The following is a 23,020-nucleotide window of genomic DNA, read 5'->3' on the forward strand; positions in this document are numbered from 1 at the left end:
CTGGGCTCTGGCCTGGACATTGCACGGAACCACTCTCCTTTTTATAGTTCACACAAATTGCTTCTTTCTGCCCAAGATGGTCCCTTCTCCTACCTCATTCTCCTCAACCACAGTGTGACCTCCAGCACTATCCCATTCTGCTGGACCATCTGCATAGTTAATAAGTGCAGGGAACTCAGCTTCTTCCTGGACAGGGTTCTGCTCCCGTATGTATCAAACAACCATCTCTGTGCCAAAATCACTCACGTAAAGCATCACAAACTGTTCTCTATCTGCCATCTCCCTGCTAGCCTCTGCTTTAATGCTAATAATACCCAACTGCACTTGTTTTTCTGTACCTTCTTCATGACCACTCCCCACCCACCCTGTCTGCATATCCTGCCTGCCTAAGTTTATCTTAGTGTTTTATGCTGCCTCCCATCACCATAGTACCTGAGCGTGAGTTTGAGGCATCACAAGCTCATTCATCCAAAGTACCAATGACAAAAGTGTTTCAATGGTCCAGAAGCTGCATTCTCAGAGCGGGACCAAGAGCTGGAGGAGTCTCACTCTAGCCCTGGCTGCCTGAGAGAAGGTACCTGAAGCAGAGCAGTGCTGGGGAAGGGCAAAGGGAGCTGGGGAGCTCCAGCCTGGTAAACCCCCAGGCTGCAGGCCTTGGTAAAGGCCCAGAAAGGCACTGAGGTTGCAGAGGGGCAGCCTGGGAATAGGCAGAGGCAGCTGGTCCTACCCCTTGCCAATGATGAGTGGTTTGCAGACTGCCGTTGCCCCAGTGAGCAGGGGATAGATGGTGACTGGCAGTAGCCACTGAAGCGAGGTGGGGATAGAGGGTTGGGGGTTCCCCTGGGAGGGGAGACCCAGACTGTGGGTTACAGCAGGGGGCAGAACCCAGAGGAGAAGGGGCACCAGTGTCCGGGAGGGGCACGGGGGTCCTAAGGCAGGAGAGACACTGGCCTGCAGAGGACGCTCTGGGCTGGACAAGAGCTAATTCCCAGGGTAGCCAGCAGACGGCACTGTGCTGGAGAGTCTCACCTCGCTACACACCCCCAGTCTTTTCCGGACTCAGATCTCCCGTTGTCTCCACTGTATGTGACTTTGGTACCATTCTGGATTTTAAACTTTGTTTTCTAACATCTGCCAGCCCCCTCCACAATGTTCCCCACATACACCCACCACAGCTTCACTGGAACTGAAATCCTCACCCACATGTATACTGCACCTTGTTTTGCTTGTTGCAATATCTGTTGTCTCCACCTTCCAGTTCCCCACCAGCCTGGCTTCTCCTGTGCACAAACAACACTGACCACACTATACTTAAGCGACTCCAAAGGCTCCAGGTTTACTTAAACATCTAGTTCAAAACAGCCTTTGCTTGGACATGTTCCAGCACAGCTCCCCCCTCTCTCTCCCTTTCTCTCTCACTCACCCGCCACTACACCTAGACTCATAGACTTTAAGGTCAGAAGGGACCATTATGTTCACCTAATCTGACCTCCTGCACAAAGCAGGCCACAGAGTCTCACCCATCCACTTCTATAACAAACCTCTAACCTATGTCTGAGTTATTTAAGTCCTCAAATTGTGGTTTGAAGACCTCAAGCTGCAGAGAATCCTCCAGCAAATGACTTGTGCCCCACGCTGCAGAGGAAGGCGAAAAACCTCCAGGGCCTCTGCCAATCTGCCCTGGAGGAAAATTCCTTCCCGACCCCAAATATGGAAATCAGTTAAACCCTGAGCAAGTGAGCAAGACTCACCAGCCAGCACTCAGGAAAGAATCTCTATAGTAACTCAGATCCCAATCCACCTAACATCCCACCACAGACCACTGGGCATACTTTCCTGCTGATAATCAAAGATCAGTTGCTAGATTAATTGCCAAAATTAGGTTATCCCATCATACCATCCCCTCCATAAACGTATCAAGCTTAGTCTTAAAGCCAGATATGTCTTTTGGCCCCACTACTCCCCTTGGAAGGCTGTTCCAGAACTTCACTCCTCTAATGGTTAGAAACCTTCATCTAATTTCAAGTCTAAACTTCCTAGTGTCCAGTTTATATCCATTTGTTCTTGTGCCAAATTGGTACTAAGCTTAAATAATTCCTCTCCCTCCCTAATATTAATCCCTCTGATATATTTATAGAGAGCAATCATATCCCCCCTCAACCTTCTTTTGGTCAGGCTAAACAAGCAAAGCTCTTTGAGTCTCTTTTCATAAGGCAGGTTTTCCATTCCTCAGATCATCCTAGTAGCCTGTCTCTGAACCTGTTCCAGTTTGAATTCATCCTTCTTAAACATGGGAGACCAGAACTGCACACAGTATTCCAGATGAGGTCTCACCAGTGCCTTATATAACGGTACGAACACCTCCTTATCTTTACTGGAAATACCTCGCCTGATGCATCCTAAAACCGCATTAGCTTTTTTAACGGCCATATCACATTGGCGGCTCATAGTCATCCTGTGATCAACCAATACTACGAGGTCCTTCTCTTCCTCCATTACTTCCAGCTGATGTGTCCCCAGTTTATAACTAAAATTCTTATTATTAATCCCTAAATGCATGACCTTGCACTTTTCACTATTAAATTTCATCCTGTTACTATATGCAGTCGAACCCACCTGATCATCGGGCAAAGAGTCATTTCCTTTTCCCTCCCATGCTCCTCCCTAGAGTAACGTAGGACATTTCTCCTCTGCAGCCTCTGCTGGGTGGAGAAGTCTTCCTGTATCTTTCTACCTCACTATCCTATTTCAAATGCCAGCGAAAATTACATTTTCCCCTTGCAAAGGCTTCTTACTTTCTCACTCTGCTCCTGAGACTTATTTAATCTGTGCTTGTGTAATTTAACTTTGTACAGTGTTTTGGGAGCCTGTTTGTATGGAAGAAGCCATTCAAAAATAGAGGTAGATTGTGCTGGATACATTTTCCTTCAGCTATGGACAAAAATGTCCTAAGCCACTTAAGGAAAGAGGTGCTGAAGCATATGAAATTTTCAGTGACACAAGATCCACAGTTCTACTACATTTACAAGCACTGCAGTCTGGTCCTACAGGAGACCACACTGGCTCCAAGGACTATAAATAGCAATGACCCCAAACTCCCCTCAAATACAAGCAAGACCATTTTTCAGCTCCAAAAAGAGGTTGGATAACTCTCTCTCTCTTTCTCCCCTCCAGTTCTGGGTAGGCTTGGAAGAGGAAATCTTAGACTACAGATTTATTTCCCAATATAACCAGTCCAAGGACAAGCGAGAAATGCTGTCATTCCCACAGCAGAGCTCCTCCTCAGGAGCCTGCCGGTATAAACCTCCAAGGATTTCTGCAGCCACACTTCTGGAAGCTCCTCCCAATTTCCTGAGGTTTGCTCAGCCCTGACTGATGATCATTGAGTGGTGGCAGGCAGGCAGAGCCTGGGCTCTGCTTTCACTACCAGTTTTGCCAGGGATGCCATGTAAAATAGCATTATTTTGATGATTTTTCCATAAAAATTTACCACAACTTTTGTAAGTTCCTGCTTTTTGTCCCCAGTCCCCAGACAGTGGAGTGGGTCTGCCAGCCCGGGGCAGAGTGAAGCATGAGCTGTGCAGTCTCACTACTGAAAAACAAATACAAGACAGCATCATGTCACTGGCACTTCCAACAGATTCTGCTTCCATGACTCAGAGGCTGCTGGGCTCCTTGGGGGAGCACTTTGGAGAGCTTTTATTAAAAAGATGTGTTTGATTTATTGTAGACTCAGCATCCTACAAAGCAACCGGGGAGTGGAACAGACTGCCGAGGAAATGGCTGAAACACCATCACTGTAGTTATTATACAGACATGATGAGATGTTAGTGGGAAATGATATATTATGGCAAGCCCTGAAGCTGTGCAATGGCGCCCGGGATCAGACCAGGTCGTCCACGTGGACTCTTCTGGCAATGCTCTCTAGCAATCTAATTTTTAGAACCTCTGGGCCTGATTCTATGTTGCTTTTGTGCTCCCTAACACCTCTGCAAAGTGGATGTAAAATATTCCCCCATTGTGAGGAAGGGGAGAATTTAGAATTGGTGCAATTCTACACACACTGGTCAGTCACATTAAATGGCCACATGAGTAACAAAGCAGCAGAAAATCAGACCCTCTCTTTTTCACTTTTCTTGGTACTGTAGCATTTCCTCGTCTGAAGATTCTTTGTATTATTCCATCTGCTGAGTATGATCCAAGAAATAAGTCTTCCTGCAGTTCAGATTTATGACTTAGTTATTTGTGCATTTGTGGACAAATTCACTGGGCATTTAAATGCTGTATTATAAACTATGAATTAATGTTCTGTTATACAGATGTAATCTGAAAAGGATAAAGAATACACATCATGAGAAGAATTCTCAGACAAATGACTAGCTCCCCAAGATGAGGTGCACATACTGAGATTTCTTGCAGAATTAATTTTCATATAAGAAAAATACGGGTATATACAACTTATTAACATTTCTTTATCCATATTAGACTTTCTAGGCATGATTTTTTCTACTGTGTGTATGCATAATTGCATGCTTAACTGGAGTGTTCAGTTACCACATGAACAAAATGGGTAATTTCACATGAGCTTAACATGTAAAAGCACATGCAGTAAGGAACTAAAGCTGGTCAAACCCCGACGTTTCCTGTACACAATGAGCTAGTTGAAAACCTAGGAAAAACACAACAAACCACTCAAATACAAACCAAGTTGACAATGGATTAGTGCAAAAGTACAATCAAATGATGTCCACTACCATCAACACCTTGGTTTCAAGATGCCTGCTTCCTCCACAACAACCAACAAGAACCCCATGGTTCACGGATGAGCTATGGCAAATGAAGCACTTATGGAGAAAGTTGGAATTCAGTGAATGCAAAAACACTTTGAATTCACCTGCTAGCAGCACACACAACAGTTACATGGCTGTGCCACTTCAGTAAAGGATACAAAACAAGCATTCTGTTCATCTACAGTCACCACAACACTGTCACGGCCATTGGAGCTACTCCACAGAAACCAGAGTCACAGTCCAGAGACCAGACCCAAGCATTGATCGCCATGAAGAGTTGTCAGCTACTTCACCAGTAAGAGTGAAATAGTATGTGTGAAGCCGACTGGGACAGAAAATTCCACCCCGACCAGATCAGATTATCCACTCCTCCAACCTGGCATTTGAAATAGATGGTGAGGTAGAGAGATACAAGAAGACTTCTCCACCCAGAAGAAGCTGCAGAGGAGAAATGTCCTATGTAACTTCAGAGAGGAGCATGGGAGGGAAAAGGGAATGGCTCTCTGCCTCATGATCAGGTGTAGTGGAGTGAGAGAGAAAGAGAGTTTTCTGAAAATTGAAGTCACTGTGGATAGTTCTCTGGAATCATCCACTCAATGTGCAGCGGCAGTCAAAACAGCAAACAGAATGTTGGGAATCATTAAGAAAGGGATAAATAATAAGACAGAAAACATCATATTGCCTCTATATACATCTATGGTAAGCCCACATCTTGAATACAGTGTGCAGATGTGGTCTCCCCATCTCAGAAAAGGTCTATTGGAATTGAAAAATGTTCAGAGAAGGGCAACAAAAATGATTAGGGATATGGAATGGCTTCCATATGAGGAAAGGTTAATAAGACTGGGACTTTTCAGCTTGAAAGAAATGACTAGGTTGGATATTAAGAAAAACTCAGAGAGTGGTGTAGCACTGGAATGGGTTACCTAGTGAGGTGGTGGAAGCTCCTTCCTTAGAGGTTTTTAAGTCAGTCTTGACAAAGCCCTGGCTGGAATGATTTAGTTGGGAATTGGTCCTGCTTTGAGCAGGGAGTTGGAAATACTAGATGACCTCCTGAGGTCCCTTCCAACCCAGATATTCCATGATTCTATGACTAAGAGAGGATATGATTGAGGTCTATAAAATCATGACTGGTGTGGAGAAAGTAAATAAGGAAGCGTTATTTATTCCTTCTCATAGCACAAGAATTAGGGACTACCATATGAAATTAATAGGCAGTAGGTTTAAAACAAACAAAAGGAAGTATTTTTTCCACACAGCACACAGTCAACCTGTGGAACTCCTTTCCAGAGGATGTTGTGAAGGTCAAGATTATAATAGGGATGGTGTCCCTAGCCTCTGTTAGTCAGAATCTGCGAATGAGTGACAGGGGATGGATCACTTGATGATTCCCTGTTCTGTTCGTTCCCTCTGAGGCACCTGGCATTGGCCACTGTCAGAAGACAGGATACTGGGATAGCTGGACCATTGGTCTGACCCACTCTGGCTATTCTTATGTTCTTAAGAAATCTATGAATCTGTGGATCTATGGTGCTATCACAACAGCAGGCAGTGAAGAAATATTTCTGAAAATGATTGATTTAAAAATTAGTGGCACAGTGTTTATGAACAGGTTAAAATAACTATGTCAATTATGGCAGTATTACTGTGTGTGAGGATAAAGGAGAATAGGGAATAAAGTATTTTAAACAGCATGAACACTAGTGAAATTACAAATTTTTATTTGATTGCTTTTTTCATATAAAACAGGGATAAGAAACATGTTATATTGAGCATGAGGTAAAATCATGCTAATAATCTGCCATGGAAAAATCAGTCCTTTTTAAATGTTAAGCATACAATCAGAAAGAGAAACAATACATTTCTTGCAATTAATCATAGGAAACTAAGGTACTTGACTCCAGCAGAAAAGTTCTCAGCTGTGGATCGTAATCAAAGATAAGCACTGGGCTCCATGAAAGAGGCAGGGCTGAGGACACACCCCTGCTAATTGACATTTTAATTGGCTAGTTTAGGTGGCTCCCTGCCTAGCTTATCAGCCTTTGTGAGTTTCATTCTCAAGCACCCTTCTCTCTGCAGTCACTGTCCAGGGAGCCCGAGTGCCTCATTCAGGCTTTGTGAATTCCCTTGATTTTGAAGACACCTAAAAGTGAGGTGTTGCCACACTCACTCTCTGTGTGGATCCAGGCCCTGGGAGCCAAGGACACTTAGGCTCCTAATTCCTAGGTCAGTTTTGAAAATGGAATTTAAGGTCCTAGGTCACATAGGTATGAGTGAAAACCTATTCCATGTGCAATGCATGGAAGTTTGTGAAGCAAACTAAGAAGCTTTCAAACTGGAGGTAGCAGCCAGAACCGCAGACTCCTAAAGACATATTCCCCTTGATTCCAGGAGAGTTTTACTGTAAATTAAAGGCTTCATGGTCTGTTTTCTGTAGCCAATTAGAGAGGGCATCATGATTGGCACTGACAAAATTGCAGTCTTGTTTGATGAATTTTCTAATGACTAAGGAACGGACTAAGTTTGAGAAAATAAAAAAATTGAATGGCACTTTGCTATGTAGGAGTCTGCTTGTCTGTAGACTCACATTACTAGACTAGAGGGGTTCTCCAGCTCTCCCCAGACAACTGCCATTGGGAAAGATGCAATGCATATGCATGGAGAGCATGTAGTGTTTCAGTGGGGTGACATTAACTGTCCCAGAAGAGTTCAACCACTGCTCTTTTTATCACAGGTGATCCCAACGGCTTGTCATTTATGTGGCGTACCTGTCTCCTTTGCTGCAGAGAAGATTGAGACCAGATTTGTAACAGTCAACACCTGACCGTGGGTGGTTTCTGAGCTGTCTAGGAGCAGCTCCAGGTGGCCTAATACTAAAGACACCTCCCACTTAGGCACAATCCCTCCTGGGTTTTGGAGGGTAGCAACTTGCTGCTCTTCTGTGTCAGAAGCTTTAAAAACCTAGCCAGTGTCTAGGAGAGGAAACCAATGTCCTGGCCATTTCCTTCCCCCAGGCTACAGGTGGATAACCCGCTTACCCCATGCATCCAGAACCAACGTCCAGGTATCCTGCCAAGGAATAAGCAGTGTGTGCAGGCACAGTCTGAGTCAGAACTAATCTGTTAAATGACATGGTATTAAAAAAGAATATAAGAACATGAGAACTGCCATACAGGGTCAGAGCAATGGTCAGTCTAGCCCAGGAACCAGTTACTGATCCATGAGCGCACCTTCCCTCTTGTCCCATGCCAACTTACTTTGCTTAAGAGCCCTTGGTGAGTGACTTTGTCGAAGGCTTTCAGAAAGTCCAAGAACACTATATCCAATTGCTACCAGTCAGCTCTGTGTTCTTGGGGAACCAGGGCACAGGATCCATCCTGCCTGACTCATGAAAGACACCTCCTTCCTGCAGCCTCTGCTTGAATCAAAACCGATCAGAGAAAAGACTTGCACAGAGCAGTGAAGGGCGGCAGCAGACACACCTAGGCCCCTCCCAACAAGGGTGACTCCCCAGCCTCATCTGCATCAAAGATGGGATGGGAGGCATCTCCATTATCCACAGAATGGAGAACTGAGATTCCAAGGCAAGAACCGCAGGGAGCTCTGGGACCAGGGAAGCAGGGAAGCATGACATGATGGGGATCTCTGCTCCAGATGTTATTGAACCCGCCTGCATTCATCGAGCAGCAATCAGACTGACTATAGTAATGAATCCTTGACTGAGATCCAAAATACTGAAGCAGCCTAATTGCATTTTGAGTTCCCTGGAAGGAGCATCACCCGCAGCCAAGAATGATCAGCTCCTATTGTCTAGCCTAAAGAAAATCCTTAAATCACTAGTTTACCCATAAACAAATCTCGTGTTTCATGAATCCAAACTCTGTGTGAGTTCCACTGGGATTTCACCTTCTCCTGACTGATCATGCTGGGGGCTCTGCCTGTCTCCAGCACTCAGGACCCTGAGCTACCACCATCCCCTGGGAACCCCGACCAGTTGAAGCTTCATAGAAGTGGTGAGATCCCAGTTCCCTCTCTCTCTGTTTTCTTTTCTACCTCAGGTTTTCTATATATGACTTTTGTAACCTCTAATAATGTAAGTGTTATGTTGGTTTAGGCTCCTCATGTAGTTATCACTATTATTCAATAAATAACTTCTATAGTTAAGCTGGTCGCTTCTCCCCCTTGCTCTCTGAACTTTACTCTTTTGTGTTTTTAGCTTCCCCATTCACTCTACAGCAACGCTTCTCTTACCTAAGCTAAAGATCCCTGTAGTGCCAAAAATCCTGTGGGGTTTGCTCATCAAGAGGGTTATTACCAGAACACCTGTAACGTGACAGTGGGGATAGGGACCTGCTGAACCTGTGACATATGAGGTGGCAGCTTGGAAGTGCTGCTCAACTCAGACTGCTGAGTCCAGGGACATGTAAGGGATCAGCTTGAGTGCTGATTAACCCGGTCCGCTCAGACTTGTGTGTGTGTGTGTGTGTGTGTGTGTGTTCGTTCATCCAGTTCTGGAGCTGGAGGAACCCAGACCTGGGGAACCTGGGTCCTGCTCTACTGGGAGGGGACTTGCAGAAGGGAGAAGTAGAGCTCCCTATGAACACACAAGTGACACAAGCAGCACATTGATAGAATTACACACACCAGAAGAGTAACCCTAATAAATGAGTGTACCCCAAAGTAATGGGCAAATCTGGTAACACAATGGATCACCCTTATGTACGTGTTTGTTGAATTCTAATAGATTGGTATGGCATGATTTCCCTTTCCAAAAGCCGTGTTCACTCTTTCCTAATATATAGTGTTCATCTTAATGTCTGATAATTCTCTGCTTTTATATACTTTCACCCAGTTTGCCTGGTGCTGAAGTTAGCGTTACCAGTCTGTAATTTCTAGGATCGCCTCTGAAGCCATTTTTTTAAAATCGGCATTACAGCAACTAACCTTCTGTTACCGGGCACAGAGCCTGATTTAAGCAATAGGTTATGTACCATGGTTAGCAGTTCTGCAATTTCATATCTGAGCTCTTTCACAATTCTTGGTGATACCATCTGATCCTGGTGATTTACTGCTGTTTAATTTATCAATTTATTCCAGAATCTTCTCTACTGAAGCCTCAATCCTGGACATGCTTTAGATCTGTCACCTAAAAGAATGGCTCGGGTGTGGGAACCTCCCTCATATCCTCTGCAGCGAACACCCACGCAAAGAATTCATTTACCTTCTCCACAATAGCCTCGTCTTCCTTCAGTGCTCCGTTAGCAATTCCATTGTCCAGTGGCCCCACTGATTGTTTTGCAGCTTCCTGCTTCTGATGAATGTAAACATTTTTTTTCTGTTAGTTTTTGTGGTTTTTGCTAGTTTCTCTTCCAATTCTTTTTTGGGTAATTATACCTCTACACCCCTCTTTACTCTCTTGTTTAGCCGGGTACAGAATTTTTTTGGTCCTTTGACTATTGTTATTTTTGTTTGTTTGCCTGGTTTTATGGTCTATGTTTAATTTGAGCTGCTATTATGGCATTATTAAAAACTGTTTTTAAAAACTGTCATTGGAGCTTGCAGGCATTTCACTCTTGTGCCTGTTCTTTTTAATTTCCATTTAACTAGCCTGCTCCTTTTTGTGTAGTTAATTTTTGCAGTGCTGGTGGGTCTCTTTTGCAGTTGCCCGCCCTCTACAAGGATGTTAATTTGAATTACATTGTGTTTGTTATTACTGAGCGGTTCAGCAATAGCAGCTCTTGGACCAGATCCTGTGCCCCACTTAGGACTAAAGCCAGGGTTGCCTCTTCCCTTGTGGGTTCCAGGACTAGCTGCTTCCAGGAGATGTCATTAATGGTGTCTAGACATTTTATTGCTGCATCCGCTCCTGAGGTGACATGTACCCAGTCAAGATGGGAATAGCTGAAATCCCCCCCTTATTGTTGAGTTTTCTGTTTTTCAGCCTCTCTAATCTCCCTGAGCATTTCATAGTCACTGTTGCCATCTTGGTCACGTGGCTGGCAGTACAGTTCTACTGCTAGACTCTTATTATGAAGTCATGGAATTTCGATCCACAGAGAGTCTCTGGTACAGTTTGATTTATTTCAGATTTTTACTATATTCCATTCTGTACTTTCTGTCACATACAGTGCCCCTCCCCCAGTAGAATGATCTACTTTTTCATTCCTGTAGATTGTGTGCCCTGGTATTATTGTGTCCCACTGATTATCATCATTCCACTAAGTTTCTGTGATGCCTGTTATATCAATAGCCTCATTTAATACTAGACACACAAGTTCATCCACTTAGTATTTAGACTACTAGCATTTCTACACAAGTACTTATAAAATTTGTCAATATTTAATTGTCTGCCTTCGTGTGATGTAATTGAATAAGACTCTTGTTTGTTTTCAGTTCCTTCCTGTATGTTATCAACTTCCCTCTTTCCTTTTTACTAGGATATGGAGTATCCCTTCGTAAATCCTCCCCAGGAGAGGTCTCTTCTGAACCATGTGCTCCTCCACACCTGTTGGCTTTCCCCCAGCCCTTTAATTTAAAAACTCCATTACAACCTCTTCAAATTTACATGCCAGCAATCTGGTTCCATTTTGGTTTATGTGGTTTTATTTTTTTTTTTAAACTAAAAGTTCACATATATCCCTGCTTTCAGCCTCTCCTAGGGAAGCTTTCAAAATCCCCAGGGTCTATTGAGTTTTAAAGCAGAATCCAGAAGAAGTTAATTTCCCTTGGATTATTCAGGAGATCAGATTTGTATTATACACAGAAGTTTCCAGTCATGACTTCCTGCAGTCACATTAAACACTTAACTCATGGTGCCTGGGCTGGAACAGCAGGGAAACTTTTTGAGGCCTTCAGCTGTGACTTGAGAGGAGTGTGAACCTGGGCTAGTTTCCAACAACTTCTTTATTTGTCTCTTTAAAATAGCAGGGAAATTAAATGCAAAACGCTCAGTCAAACCAAACAATTGCCGACTGATTCGTGCAATGATTAGAGGGAGAAATGAAGCACTCCAAAATCAAGAAATTTCATTCAAACATTGTCTTTGCTTTGTTGTATCTGTAGAGTGCTTTCTAGTCCTCTTTTCTTTGTTCGGTGTAAGCCACAGCGTTGCCACAGAACATACAAGATAGAGCTCCACCATTGCTGAGTAATGTTGTGGGAGCAACTGTAAACTAATCACCCAAGAAGTTCTGTTCTCAGCCCAGATGACAGTCATGTTGAAGAGGTCTCTATAATACCTTTGAGAGCCTCTAAAGCTTTGTTTTCCTACACCACAGGGAAAAACCCCAGAGTACCTGGACAATTATTATTTTACCCGTACTGTCAGTGTTGTACAATCACTTGAGAGCCTGGACCTATGAAGAGAGATTGTGACTGAACATTTGAGTGGTATGTTAGAAGCTACACTGCAGGTTTCTGAGATATTTGGATAAATTCTAACTTAGTATGCTAACTTCTGATACTTTCTTTTCTTTTACATAATAAGAAAGAGGGTGTAAAATTCTTGAGTCATTTGGCGATGCAGTTACAGCTAACGTCATACATTCTATTTATCGGGATGCACAGGCAGTAGATCTTGGACAAATGTTTGTTGTCATCTGTTATTCACTTCTTTTTCAGATGTGAAACATCAGTAAAACATGTTCTCTGTCTGAATCCCTCTAAGAAATGTTCTTAAGTGTAGCCACCTTTGAGATTCTGAGTCTTCAGGGAAGAAATATAATTCTCCGACCATTGCTTCATCTAGATTAATGAAAATCAACATAGTTGGTGAAGCATGAATTAACATATGGTCCTTTAGTAAACATTGATGAGTGGATGGTACATTCTGCTGCACTTAACTTCCTACAGACATTGAGACCCATTCAAACAGTGGCGACAATGCTGTCACTTGGGCTACTCTTCTGTTAGATGCCTGTCTTTAAGCTGAATATTAGCACATGTGATGACGCTAGTGCCTTGGGACCCACTTGAGATCAGCCCCCCTTGTAGAACTACCCAGACAAAGAACGGTGCAGAACACACCAGCCCAGGGATGGTGTGAAAATGGAGGGGCAGTACCACACTTTTTGGGTGGTGATGATTTAGTTTTGTGGATGGAGATTCTCTGGAAAGAGGCACAAGGATGGTAGAGGGGGCGTTACAGGGGGGCAATTAGAGAAAGGGGAAGCAGGGAGAAGGGAGGGGAGGGGATGGCTAATCAATGAGGGGGTGAGACAGTCCAGAGGAAACGCTTCTACCAGGCTGCTCACGACAACATTATCGCTGTGCACAGGTCCCTATTGCAGCTGCCTGGCTCAGCTCAGAGTGTGGGGGGTGCAGGGTTCCATCCCATCAGTTTCTTCCCTGACACATAGATGGGGCGGGGGGGGGGCTGCATGTGCTCTGCACCCCAGGAGGAGCGTTTCTCCTGCCTAGTCTGGGGCACCGGCTTAGCAGGTTCAGTACCCGTCGTCTGCTGGCGTCTCTGGTACAGGAAGCTGTGCTCCTTGTCTGGCTCTCCGGCAGGTATCCAAGCACAGGGAACGCTGCAGACGGCCTCTTGCCCTTCCCACTGGGCTCCAGCCCATTACAAGAGACAAAGAACATGATGAAAGTTGATCTGGTTTGTTTGGCATCCCCAGGGGCTCTGAACTATCTACAGTCAGAGCCCATGTGAAAGCCCGGCCCCAGTGCTGAGCCTCTATCACTGTGCATTGTGCTAACCGGCAGAGCACCGAATACCAGGCCAGGCAGCTTTCAATGAGGGAAGCATTTGTGCTTTGGCCTCCGACCCTCATGGCAGAGTTGGCTATCAGGGCTTGCTTTCTGAGAAAGTGCCTGTCGACGGCTTTACATTTCGATTCCCCAGGTGGCCCTATTTCGTTTCGGAGGTGGCTGATGGAACACTGGCTATTAGGCAGTATGAGGAAAAATGTGCCAAGCTTTTTGTAAGCAGAGAGCAAGTGACAGATTGTGTCAGGTTCCTGCTGCTGCAGAAATGGCCAGGGTTTCTGGGCAGTTCAAAGCGGCTACTGCAGTAAATAGCCCAGCTCACCCATGCCCTGGGCATTTGGAATGGGTGGAAAATGCACCGAGGCCTGATCCAGACATAAAATCATTCTTCAGAAGCCCAGTCTGGTTTGTACCTTGCATGTTGTACCAGCCTTCGACCCTTGGTGAGTAATGGGGGGGGGCCTCTTATGTCCTCTCAGCTGATGAGTGACAGGGACAAGAGTTGTGTTGACAGTGACTTGTTAGAACATGCGTCATGGAGCCACGTGTGGTGCTGCACACTCCTGATATTTTTGTGGGGGCTCTTCTATGCACCAGCTGGGAGGGCAGGCAGGAGAGAGACTTGGGCTAGCTCTTTTTGAGAAGTGTGGCTAGTGCAGCATAGGTGGACCTCCTGAGCACATCTCCAGGTGGCCGGGCAGCTACGACAACCATTGGGGCCCACTCCGTGAGCCAGAGAATGCATGCTGTGGCCACAGGCCTGCGAGTTCTCAGCACGCCTTCACTCCAGGGCTCCAGGAACTGGCGATGCAGGCAGGGCCGGCGCTTGCATTTAGGCAGCTTAGGCAATTGCCTAGGGCACCAGCATTATTAGGAGGTGGCATTTTGAAGGAGGGGGCGGCAGGCGGCTCCAGTGGGGCTGCCGCAGTGGTACCTGCAGACGGTCGGCTGCTCGTGCGGCTCCGGTGGACCTCCCACAGGCACAACTGCAGCAGCTCCACCGGAGCCACGGGAGCGGCAGACTGTCCTCAGGCAGGACTCAGAGCCGGGGGACCAGCGTGCGGGGCAGCAAAATGGCCGTGCACCTAGGGCGCTCAAACCCCTAGAGCCGGTCCTGGATGCAGGAATGTCTTTATAACACTTGGAGAGTTCCCTCTGCTGTTTAAGCTACTTCTCCATCCCCTCTGCATTGCTCAAACAAAGAGGTTGGAGTGGGACCAAAGATCTGGCCCTGCCTGCCTGAAGTTGGCCAGAAGTCTCTGCCGAGGTTCCCCGTTATGTCCACGGAGGAGCAGGAGGAGCGGGTTTACCCGCTGTCTTTTAAGCGTTTGTCACATTAGAATGATGCTGCTGAGGTCTTTGAAGGTGGAGAAAACCCAGCAGGGGTATCAAGATACAAGCTCACAATTCGTGAGCCTCAAGGTTCTATTCTAGATTGTAACAAGAAGAAGGTCCACTTGACATCACTATGAATCTAAACCACCAAGCAAACCTGGAGCAGTTATGTCATGTCACTAGAAACATCTCATTTTGTTTTGCACAGAGAACTATACGTTGATACGAGATGAGGAGAAACAGCTTTTCAAAAGAGAAAAGAGCAAAGAGCAAAGCTGCAGCTCTGAGTCTTGAGTGACCGTAATCTGCAAAAGAAGAGTAAAGACAGGCTGCAGCATTCCCAGACAGATAATGGCTTTCCTACAGCAAGGGTAGCTTCCTGCAGTGTGAAAAGGAGCTGTGTGGACAGGCCTTCAGACAAGGAGATTGGTTTTGTAATTCACAATCAGAGCTACAGGCGGTCACCGTGATTGTACTTCTTTCTCCCAGAATCATTAGCAAGCCAATTATTGACTATGTCACAGCTGTACATAAAGGTTTGGGTGCTACCTCTGTCTCAAAGAACCAGGCTGGGTTTATTTTTTAAATACACCAACTATCTTTGTCCTTCAGGCAGAGAAGCCAGATTAGCAGCTGGGGGGAAAAAAAAATTCAACAGCACTTTGGGAAATAAAGTGTGTTGATTTTTTAAAAAATAATAACCATTGCTGTTAGTCCATTAACCAGAGCTTATAGCAAACAGCTCTGATGATTTCCTTAGTGAAAAGAAACACACCCATTCACACAGACTTGCAGGGTTCTGGCAGCAGCTGACCTAGTGATGTGCAACTGACTATTGTCGGGAAGTCTCTTAATTTGAGAATTGCAAAATTTAGAAACGAGAGCTTAATTCTTTATTGGTCACACCAGTAAACTGGGGAGCTGCATGAACATGACAAAGATCATCTGCTCAGGTTGCTCACTCACTCCTTCTGGATGCTAACACTACCATTGTAGCATGAGAAGTTATGGACCAAGATGTTTCTACAGGGAAGCGGGTGACAAGTAGGTGTGAAGAGGACGATACCACAGAAAGTTAGGCTTGAGAACAACGTAAGATGTACAAATCGCATTGAAACACGGTCAGCTCACAAGTTTTCCATGTGAAGGGCAAAATCCTGAGTGACTCGGATGGGCAGTGGGGAAAGGGTGATCCCAGCACCTCCCCTAGGCCACAGAGCAGCCCAGGAGCTGCTCACCAGCTGCTAGTGCAGACCAATAGCTCCATTGTCTCCACCCATCTCTGGGAAGGAGCAGAGGATCCATCCAGTGCCAGATTCTCCTGGAAGGTTGGGTAAGAAAGGAAATTCTAAGCATAGGGAGTGGCACAGACTCTGTGGCAGGAAAGGCAGGAGCATAGGGGATTTCACTACCTGCTTTTGTACCTTCTTAAAATCCTGCCTTTGGCTCCCCATCTTTCATGGCACTGTAATAGGATTTTCCTAAATAAATTTCATGTCAGGTGAATGACAAAATAGTATTGTCTCCAGAAGTCAGTTCTACCTTACATGCCAATGGTAGCATCTTTTTTTGGTACAGTGCTGCATATAGTATGTATTTAATTTCAGACAAAATACAGCACATTCTTCTGTTTGAATCACTGTACTTGTTAAAAAAGATCTAAGTGAAAAGTCATCCTTGGAAATGTATAACATTATTCAGGATAATAATTGTTTTGAAAAACTAGACAGTAAGATCTTCAAGGGACTATTAAAGTTAGCAATTATTTGAAAGATCAAGTAAAAGAGTGTGTGTGTGAGACAGAGAGAGAGAGTGTGTGTGCACACTTGCACATATAGTATTCTGCAGCAACCCACACAGTTTCTTCTAGTCCCTCTGCAAGGAACACCCTCCTATAGTAATCATCATTCTCATCCAACATTAAAACTGCTCTGAATCCCTGGGACAAAAGGAGGCCAGGGCCTGGCCGCAGGCTGTTATCATGTGTGGATGCATGTCTGACATATCTCTAATTGCCATGTCATGTGATAATAATTTTGCGCCACTAGAGACATGTCTTTTAATCTTGGTGACTCCCAGCTGGACACCAACAGGAGAAGGGAGGAGAGGTGTATTCTGGGTACAGGACAGAGAATAAGGGTGTTGGCAGCAGGAAATTCGGAGGGATATAACTTGTGCTGTTTCCTCAGATTCATTCTGTTTCAGGGAGGGGTAATTGCCAGAGACTTCATGACCCAAAGCCGTCTGATCTCTTACCCCTGGCCTGGGATACCTGTGGAGTCCAGGGCAATGACCAGCCAGCCCAGGCCGCACCAAACAACTCACTCCGGGATCAGTCCCAGGGATTCAGATCCAGTCCACCCCTGGTGTTTGGGTTCTAGGGAGAGCCACGAGCCATCTGGGAAGGATGCAGCATGTGAGCACTGATCTGACAGCATTTCTCCCTGCTTGCTCCTTGGCTCCTCCCAAGCCACTGTCACCCCCTCATTGCATCCCTTGCAATTCATACAGGCTTCCCCATGCAGATTGCTGACACTCGGCAGCTCTTCCCTGCCATCCCATGAGGAATCAGGTCCTATAGTCACACGGGACATGTGCTTCTAGGGACTGTGTGACAGGATCCCCTTGGTGCAACCTGGAACTGGAGTACTGCTGTGCCCCCTTAACTCTCCAGCCTGGGCTGTCTCTCACAATGCTTTGCTAGTGACAAGCAGCAAACCCCTCTGGGCGCTGTGATCACTCAGCACAACAGCATGTGGCTCCCCACGCCCAGGTAGATTGCATGAATGCTCCCAGAGCAGCTCACGAATCACACAGAGACAGGCACCAGTCAACTCCCCCCACCTTGCACTCCAGAGCTGTACCGTCCTGCCCTGGTCAGAAACCTCGCCCCTCCCTCAATGTGGAGAGGACACGCACCAGCATTTATAAACTGAACTAAGGTGTCCCAAGCACTTTAACCAAAACACCCTGTTTTAGGTAAGGTATAAAACAGATTTATTAATTATGTAAAGATGGGTTTTAAGTGATGGTAAGTGATAGGGATAAAAGGTCAGAGATAGTTAGCAAAGAAAATAAAAGATAAGCACACAGTCTAAATTGTAAACCTTATTACACTATAGAATAACAGACATATTGGAGCATAAGCTTTCGTGGGTGCATACCCACTTTGTCATGCATCTGACGAAGTGGTTATTGACTCATGAAAACTTATGCTCCAATACTTCTGTTAGTTTATAACATGCCACAGGACTCTTTGCCGTTTTTTACAGATCCAGACTAACACGGCTACCCCCTGATACCTATTACACTAGCTAGTATTTCGAATAGCAATTTTCTCACCCACTGGATGTTACAGTTGTCGGAGAAAAACTCAGTTCTCGCTTTTTGTTTGGGTGCAGCAAAATCAAATACTTTATTCTAACTCCAGCAATTGCAGTAGAAGGAGGGAGTGCCCTAGGACACTGGGTCGCCCCAGTCCCAGACAGGTCTCTCAACAGGTAAGCAATTACAGCAAGCATTTATACCTTTGTTACAGACAATAACAAGCAATAATACAGACAATAATGAGCAACAGCTGCATTTTGTTTATACATGGGCTATCCTGCTATCTTATTTTTCTCACTTCTGGGTGCCAGTCTACGTATTTAATTATCAGTGCAAGGTCGTCATAACTTCTCACACAGTTCTTTCCTACTCGCCTTACACTATCCTCGCTTCTACAAGTCTCACGTCACTAGGGTTACAGCTGGCCTAACTCTTGTTAACTGCTAGTCTAACTCTTGCTAACAGACTGACATGCATTAAGATCCCCTACAAATCCTTGTCACTTCTTTCCCTACTTCCACACAGTTCATAATACACAGGTTTCCCTCTTAAACCTGGACCAGTCTCCTCAGTTGGAGTCTTTGTCTTCCCAGTTGTTCTTGTTGCTTCCAGTGTAGATGAGTGAGGAGAAAGGCAAAGGCAGCCTGCCAGTGTCCCCTATTTTATATCTTCAATCCATCTGCCTAGAAGACACTTGCCCAGACATGTCCTGGTGGGCTTTGCTAAGTCACTGGGTTGAGCAAACCCCATGGTGGTCTTGGTGCAACTGAGTCATAGAGCTGAGCAGTCCTCATTGTGTGGTGCTTGGGCACCTCACTGAACTGAAAATCTCTTGATTACAGCTCCCCCACTGATGAACGGTCCTTGAGCGCCCTCCTGGGTGGGGATCCTTTGTATGTCACTAGCAAACTTACAGCATATTTTAGTAAAATACAGAGACATCTCCTATCTTCATACACACTAATGATATACATATTTGGAGAGAACAACAGGTTTCAGCAGATTGTGATCTTTCATACGATACCTTACATGGCATGCTTTGTGTGAAATACCACACTATAGATGAATGATGAATAGGGAAGTTACAGCTATTTTGAGGTACACCATGTCACAGACTGGCATATATATACATGGGTTCCCGCTCCCCCAAGCTCACTAGTCTGTAGAATCAAATCATAGAATCGTAGAACTGGAAGGGACCTCAAAAGTCTAGTCCAGTCTCCTGCACTCGAGGCAGGATTTTAAAAAGATTAAACAATTAGAAGATAAAAAGCAGCATCCTCTGCTTATGCTATGATTGAAGAAGCCAGTCCTTTATCTACAGCAGTAGCTTAATTTGGGTTCACTGTGAAATACAATGAAGGACATAGCAAGTTATTCCAGTTTTCCACTTGTGCTGTTGACGAGAAACATAGAGACGCGTTGATTTATTGGGCCAGTGTGGACTTCTTAAAGTAATTTATAATGTTTACAGTTATTGCCTCATCTACAATGGAAACTGCCCAGCAAATGCCACAATGCCTGCAGCTGTGCAGATTTATTGCACTGACTTTCTGAAATATGCCTCCATTAATTTCTTTTTTATTTGTTTACAAGGGTGCCTGCTCACAGCTTGAGAGAATCTGTGATACTTTGATTCAATAGGAGTTGTAGAACATCTTTACTTCTGAGCAGATTAGAAAGTGTACGTTTACATCGGGATTTCAGTCACTGCAAACCAAGCAGTGACAATGCAGGTATTGGAATGCACTCCAACACGTCAGAGTTATTGCTCTTCTCTCAAACTACAAAGCCTTCAATGTTTTCCTACACTGGGCCAGAGGATATTTCCATCTTTGGTAAGAGTTCTCACCAGGGCAGGAAAGATGTTACCTGAAAACAGCTTCAAATCTCAATAGGCTGAAAAAACTAAAATTTACTGAGGGTTTGTTAAAGATATTAATTACTTCTGCCTCTGCAGGAGAAACCTACCTTAAAATATCATGCTTGTTTCTACTGATGATCGTATTTATTTTTTCTTTCAGGGTTATTAACATTCCTCATCTTCTGGTTTCTTTGAGACATTTCCTTTTCTTTTAAGGGTCATCTTTTTACCTTTTCTACTGAGATGCTCCCTCCACAGGGAAAGCCTTTTTTTCCAGGCAGGTCCTTTACCTTATTGAAATCTCTCAGCGAACCACGTCAGATGTCTTGGCAAGAAGAAATGGGGAGGGCAGAGACGTCTAGTTTGGTTTCTTTGTTTTCTAAGTTAAGAGAACCAACAAGATGTGAAGATGTCGTGTTAGCTAACTGAACAGTCTGCTGTGTCTGTCTGTGACCATCACTTTTTGTGACTTGTGACTGGCCCATTTTTGAGGGTGCATTTTATGGGATAGGGAACCTCATCTTTCCTTGTCCTTGGAGGTTTCCCGTTTGGAGGCATTTGAAATAGTAACAATGAGAATTGATGAAAGGTACCATAGAACCTCAGAGTTACTAACACCTCAGGGATGGAGGTTGTTCGTAATGCTGAACAAAATGTTATGGTTGTTCTTTCAAAAATTTACAGCTGAACATTAACTTAATACAGCTTTGAAACTTTACTATGCATGAGAAGAACACTGCTTTCCAATGTTCCTCCCCACCCTCTTTTGGATAGTTTGTTTAACACATGTGACACAGCATGGCCAGAGGGCATCAGGAGAGGGTTAGAAGGGAGCCTTATTCCCTGTAAAGGGAAGGAAGTTTGCTATAGATTAACTAGAGCACCTGACGCCAATTAGAGCACCAGCAGTCAGTCACGTGACAAACTCCCCTGCTTCAATCAGACAATGTGGGAGTTGGAGCAGAAAGGATTGGTGCTGGAGCAGAGAACAGTCTGGAGGAGTTGAAGCAGAAAGAATTGGTGTTGAAGCAGAGAAGAGTTTGAAGGGAAGCAGAGGACAATTTGGAGAAGTGCTGTGGTGGGCTAAGAAGTCCTAGACTCTAGGTAAAGGGGCACCTGGTTTGTACAGAGGGAGGGCAGAAAGCCCCCACAAGCTGATGGGCAGGAGAGGGAAGTAGCCCAGGGGAAGGAACCATCAGTTCAAGTGGTTCACCACTATCCTCAGGGCTGGGACCTGAAATAGAGAGTAGGCCCAGGTCCCTCCCTTTCCACTCCCCTCCTCCAGGACACTAATGGGGCAAGTAATATTCCAATTTAGGGGCAAGAAATGGTGCCCTGAACCCCCCCTCAAAGAAGAGAAAGCGCGAGACCCATCATAATAGTGCCGACAATTAGCCACACACAGTACTGTGCTGTGCTGTGCTGTGTTTGTTTGTTTGTTTCTCTGCTGCTGCCTGGTTGTGCACTTCCAGTTCCACATGAGATGTGTGGTTGACTTGTCAATTCATGTCTCTGGTGTTCATAACTCAGAGGTTCAACTGTACATTCACGTAGCTACATAGGGCCAAAAGGAGGCAATATCCACAATAAAACTCCTGTATATATAAACCTTTGATCTTGTTACAACTTTATTTTAGCTGTGTGTGAGGGGAAACTGACCAATCAACCAACCAACCAACCAAGCAAGCAAACATTCCTCTCTCTAAGCAAACAGAACCCAAAGAAATAACGTGCTCAGTTGGAGGGGAGGAGAGCATGATAACTGAGAACCTATTTCTTCACCTCCATAATAGACATTCAGCATTTCTCCTCCACAAAACCGATACCTGTCAAGATCTGGAAAACTTGACTTACTGCAAAAATCAGCAGGAGTTCAGTCTCCCTAGTTTACTACCAAAAGAAGGTGACTTTATCAAAGTCTACAAGTACCCAGGCAGGAAAGTATTTTGGCTGGAGGGGGACTCTTTAGTCTAGTGACCAAAGGAATAACAAGACCCAGTGGCTCAAAGTCGGAGTGAGACAAATTCAAACAGGAAATGAGGAGCACATTTTAACAGGGATGCTGATTTATCTGGGGATGTGGGGTACAGTTTTCAAAGTGACTATATGGTTTTAGGTGTCAGGGGGTAGCCGTGTTAGTCTGCATCAGCAAAAACAACTAGGAGTCCTAAAAGCCCATGAAAGCTTATGCCCAAATAAATTTGTTCATCTCTAAGGTACCACAAGGATGCCTCGTTGTTTTTATATGGTTTAGTGACTTAGGCACTCAGCCTGCATCATGCTTGAAAATGGGACATACACTTCCAAGTCAGGCGCTTGTCAAAATATTACCCTCGGAATCTGCGTAGGAGAGAGATTCTAGCTTGACTCGCAGTGATTGGACTTCATTATGCAGCTCTATCTAGATGACTATTGTGGTTCCTTCTGGCCTTAAAACCCATGAATTAGTCCTGTGAAATGCCATTGTCACCTAATTGTTTTTGGCTCCACCAGCACAGCTGGAATCATTTGGCCTGTTCACTCTGAAATTCTTCACATGTAGCCCTTCTCGTAACTCACAGCTGTGCCTTCTACCTCTGTTCTACCTAATGACCTTAAACACATCAAACTTACTGTTATATAGTAACCTTTAGCGGCTTTAAATGTTTCAGTCCTGCCATCTCTTCCACTAGTGTGATTTTATGGAGTTTTCTATTGTTTCTAATGATTTTGTATTTATTTCATTTGGAGAAGTGTCTGATGCACAATTTTCTCTGCATCTGTATTTTACACAGCTTTAAAAACCAAGTGCTTAATTAATACTTGGCAAAATGTATTAGATAAATTATGAACAACCCCTCAGCGAAGCCTAAACTCAAGGAGAACTTCAATGGAATCTCAAGTATCAATAAATAAAAATATCATTCGCGAACCTCTGCATTCCTGCTTCTGGCCACCCAGAGGTGTGAATTTCTGAGACTCTCATGAGAGCCTGTTCTGGAGCGATTTC

This window comes from Gopherus evgoodei, chromosome 4 (genome assembly GCF_007399415.2).
Source record: "Gopherus evgoodei ecotype Sinaloan lineage chromosome 4, rGopEvg1_v1.p, whole genome shotgun sequence".
Lineage (NCBI taxonomy): Eukaryota > Metazoa > Chordata > Testudines > Testudinidae > Gopherus > Gopherus evgoodei.